At 48.2% G+C, this 4,929-nt stretch overlaps 1 pseudogene; it reads right to left on the minus strand.

Moving 5' to 3' along the window:
- Positions 1–3,966: 3,966 nt before the first annotated feature.
- Positions 3,967–4,212, minus strand: LOC105979164 (annotated as a pseudogene).
- Positions 4,213–4,929: the final 717 nt, after the last annotated feature.

Consider the following 4,929-nt stretch of genomic DNA (forward strand, 5'->3'; position numbering starts at 1 on the left):
GAGGGCAGGGAACGGGGTGCACCCGCCCTCCCCACAGACCCAGAGCTTCCCGGCTGGGCCTGTGGACCGCCAGGTAGTTTTTCACACACTGCCCCCCCCAATCCTCTTGCTTCGAATTTTCCAGCCCCGAAACTCTGGATTTATGGTTAAAATGTCGACGTGCGCACACGAGGTTTATAAAACGCCAAGTGGAGCGATGCTTCCCGAGCTGCGAGAGTAATGAGAATCAGATGGCTGGGGCCAGGAAGGTTTTAAAAATACTCAACCGCCCTCCCAGGATTTCGTTCATTCAGTCACTTAATGAGTAGTTTTTACTAAGTGCTGGGCACCCTTCTAGGCCTTGGTACGGCAGGAACACGGCCAACCCCTAGGGGCTTGGAGTCTCCCAAAGGCGTGAAGGAACGGAGGAAACCGGACTGTCCTGCGTGACGATTGCAAGGGTCATATCCCAGAACAGACGCTTCCAACAAGGGGTGCTCTCTGAAGATGGGCCATCTGACTTAAACCCCGAGGGTAAAAGGCCCCAGCCTCGGGGAGTTGACCATATTATCAGAGGACGAGGCAGAAGGCTCACCGCTCCCCGGTCCAGCACTGACTAAGGCCTGGGCAGCAGATTCCTGAGAACCAGCCCTGGTAGCTGCCATCCAAGATGGAGAGCCCCCTACTGCTCTGGCTGGGTGATTGGGGCAAAGCCCATCTCTCAAAACCTCAGTTCTCCTGGAGAATAGGAGAGGGCCACGTTGAAATCTGAAATTCTTAACCCTTTCTGTGCAAAGTCTCCCTGGAGACTGGAAAAAGAAAGGAAATCCTAGGCCCCACCCCTCACCCCAGCTCTGGCCAAGGGAATCAGATCTGGTGCTGGGGACCAGGCACTGTTCCTTAGTGAAAGGGGTACACCCAGGGGTTAAGGGCCATTGACCTCGAGGACCTCCAAGGGCCTCGTTAAAACATAGGGAAGAGCTATCTGGCTTGAGGTATAAGCCGGCACCCCAGTGCTTGCTCTGGTGGTTAGCAGCCATTGAGCGTGATGTATGGCAGTCCGTGCACGCGGCCAGCACCTACACTAGCCTCACGATGGGTTATGGATTGGGCTCTTGTGACTCAGGGGGTTTTCACTGGCTGGTTTTCGGAGGTAGGTTGCCAGGACTTTCTTCCTGGCTGTTCTGATTTGTCTGGCAGCTCAATGTTCCAGCAGCATCGCAGGGAGCCTCTGACAGACGGGCAGTGCCTGCACACCACGTGCACTGGGCAGACGTCAACCCCAGGCTCCTGGATCAAAGGCAAGCATTCTGCCACTGGACCATCAATGTGTCATGCTAGGAATGTATTCCCCTTATCTAATTTAAGTTACGAAGGAAAAGGGGGGGGGAAACATGCCAAATGAGACAGGAACTATTATTATCCTCATTTTATAGATGAGGAAATGAGGTGCATAGAGGATATGAAATTTGATCATAGGCCCACAGCTAAGTAAGTGGTGATGATTAAAGAAAAGGCCTTGCCTGCATTCTTTAGGCTGGAGTGCCTCTCTACTGACAAGAAACAAATTTCTACTGAGTGGGGTTGTTAAAGAGGAGCCCTGGTGGAACAGTGGTTAAGCACTTTGCTACTCCTTGAAAGGTGGGCCATGCCAACTCACCAGGGGCTCAGAGAGAGAAAGATATGCCAGTCTGTGGCCATACATATGGATAGCCCTAGAAAGCTGATGGGCACTTCTGCTCTGTCCTAGAGTCACGGTCAAATCTGTCAAGAGAGGAGCATGGGGCCTTTCCAGCCTACTGCTCATTCATCCTGGGCAGAGGAAGGGGACTGGCCTGGACGGATCTGGTGAACTTGACAACCTCAAGATGTGTGTGCCCAGCGTGAGCTCACTACCATTGAGTCCTAGCAGCCCTATGGGACAGAGTAGAACTTCCCACGTGCGTTTCCAAGACTGTAACTTGTTTTTTAAATTAAATACTTTTATTGGGGGCTCTTACGGCTCTTATCACAATCCATACGTTCATCTATTGTGTCAAACACATTTGTACGTATGTCGTCATCATCGTTTTCAAAGCATTTTCTTTCTACTTGAGCCCTTGATAGCAGCACCTCATTTTTTCCCTCCATCCCCCACATTCCCTCCCTCATGAACCCTTGATAAATTATAAATTATTAGTTTCATATCTTACATCATCCCCTGTCTCCCTTCACCCACTTTTCTGTTGTTTGTCCACCTGGGAGGGGGTTAGATGTCAATCCTTGTGATCAATTTCCCTTTCTCCCCCCACTTTCCCCTTGCCCTCCTGGTATCTCTATTCTCATTGTTGGTGCTGAGGAGTTTATCTGTCCTGGATTCTCTGTGTTGCGGGCTCTTATCTTAGCAGTGTGATGCTCTGGTCTAATCAGATTTGTAAGGTAGCGCGAAGGTCATGATAGTGGAGGGAAGGAAGCATTAAAGAACTACAGGAAAGTTGTGTTTCATCGGTGCTATATTGCACCCTGACTGGCTCCTCTCTTCCTTGTGACCCTTCTGTGAGGGGATGTCCAATTGTCTAGAGATGGGCTGTGGGTCTCCACTCCACGCCTCCCCTCCCTCCCATTCACATTGGTATGATTTTGTTCTGGGTCTTAGTTTCCTGATACCTGAGACTGTAACATTTTACGGGAGTGAAAAAAAAAGCCTCATCTTTCTCCCTGCCCAGGGTGTCGGTGCCAAGCAATAGTTACAGCCCTCAGAAAACAGCCTTTTGTGTTTCTGTGATGCTCCTCCTGATTTCAAAGATGGTTTCCATAAAACGTGAGACTTTGCCTGAGTCACAGGAGCCATTTGGCAGGGTGAAGGAGAGAGAGAACTTCCTGTGCACCCCAGTAACAGCCAGGATGGAAGGCACTCACCCACCCTTCACACACTCCCAGATGGGGCCCACCACTGCCCTTTTCACCTCTCGACCACCTTCCCATTTGTGCACTTTCGTGTGGGCTGGGTCAGATTCCCCAGGGAAGTAATAGATTTGTTCCAGGAAAGATTAGAAACTAGGAAAGTCAAACCAAGCTCACTGCTGCTGATGACGACTCACTGGGACCCCCTAGGACACAGTAGAACCTCCTTGTGGGTTTCCAAGACTGTAGATCCTCATTGAAGCTGCAAGTGTCATCTTTCTCCAGGGAGCAGCTGGTGATTTTGAACTGCCGACCTTGTGATTAGTAGCACAATGTGTAATCCACTATGCCATCAAGGTTACTACAGATTAAAAAAGGGGCGGGGGGGCATCTTCCCTAAATAGATGACTCTTTTTTACAGTGAAATATTGTACTACTATTAATAAGGAGAACAAGGCTTTGTGGCTAGACCAGAAAGATGTCTGATACTCACATGTAAGGCACAGAATAGACTCCATTCACTGATACGGAACAACACACACACACACAGCTGAACCATCTAGAGGGAAAGACTTGGAGGTGTTGATAGGGGTGACCGGGCAGATGCAAGGAGGGCTGGTATGTGTGGTAGTTACATAATGTTTTCAATTTGAGGCTTAAGGGTGGAGTTTAGCTTGTCAATCAGATCACAGTTTGAAGACCTTATTTGGAGGCTCTAAGGAGATAAATAGCTCGCTGGAGGAGGGGCACAGGCTCACTCCCTGGGAGACATTGCAGCTGACAAGACACATGGAACTACACTAGTGCCCTGAGCTGGAGGAGCCACATGGAGACAGACCCCTGCCAGCGCTGAGATGCTTACAACGCCACTGGATCCACAAGACCTCCTACCCACTGGCCTGTGGTCTTTCTGCATTCTGCATCATTGCATGTGTTTTGTGAGTCTGAAAAGGACTTTATAGGTTGGTACCAGACATATGGGCTAATATCAGACTTATGGACTTGATCTGGACTGGGCTGGGATGTTTTCTTAATGTACAATTACTCTTTATATAAAGCTCTTTCTTTTTTTTTAAGTCATATCAACAATTTTAATGCATTCATTCAATAGGGCATTTTCCCCATAGCTTCCAAAATTTCCTCTCTTTCTGATGCTGTAGGCATAGGTGGCTCTACTCCTGTCTTCTCTGAACCAGCATAGAATTCCAGAATTTCCGGCAATTTTTGTACTTCACGAAGGAAGCAGAACCCCTTTCCCTGTTTTTTCCATCCAGACATCTGGTAGACGGATCAGATTCGACAAACAGGGTTTATGTCAGCACCTCTTAGCCTTCAAGTTACCATGGGCATGCTAGCAGTCTTCTCAGACACAGCTCGATGAGGGACCAGGCCCTCTCCGGCTCCAAACGCCATAAAGCTTTCTTCTACACATATCAGTGTCTCTATGAATTTGTTTCTCTAGTCAACCTGGATTAACAAGGTGTGTGAATGGCACACTTTTACTTTCTCTTTATCAATCTCCATGTCTGTATTTAATTTGTTGACCACAATCAGGTATTCTTAATTTTTTTTAAAATAAAAATACTTCTTATTAAAGATTATAGAAGCACATATAATTAAGAGGAATGCATACAAGCTCACCCCGGGCCCGACTCGGGGCGACCCTGTGTGTGTCGGGGTAGAACTGTGATCCATAGAGCTTTTCATGACTCATTCCCGAGACGCAGTTTACTCGAATTTTTGTCTTCCCAGGCATCTCTGGACTTGAACCTCCAGTCTTTTAGTTAGCAGCTGACTACATTAACCATCTGTACCACTTCAGGACAACACCTGGTAAGGTCTTCCTTTCAGATGTTCCAGCTGATATCAGTGGCCCTGGGAGGTTTCTGGGGTGTTTACCTCGGTTCCTGCATCTCAATGCTGAAAGAATTCATGCAGCAGAAGCACTTTCGTACATCCAAGGAACTTTTATGAGGGAAAGGGAAGTTTCAGTTATTACAGTCTCAAAAAGCACATGCTGCTTCTGAAAAGCGTGCAGACCACACAGGGACCACGCAAGAGTTCACT

The sequence above is a fragment of the Echinops telfairi genome, unplaced genomic scaffold, assembly GCF_000313985.2.
Source record: "Echinops telfairi isolate 266 unplaced genomic scaffold, ASM31398v2 ScPeMD7_7469;HRSCAF=8507_0, whole genome shotgun sequence".
Classification (NCBI taxonomy): domain Eukaryota; kingdom Metazoa; phylum Chordata; class Mammalia; order Afrosoricida; family Tenrecidae; genus Echinops; species Echinops telfairi.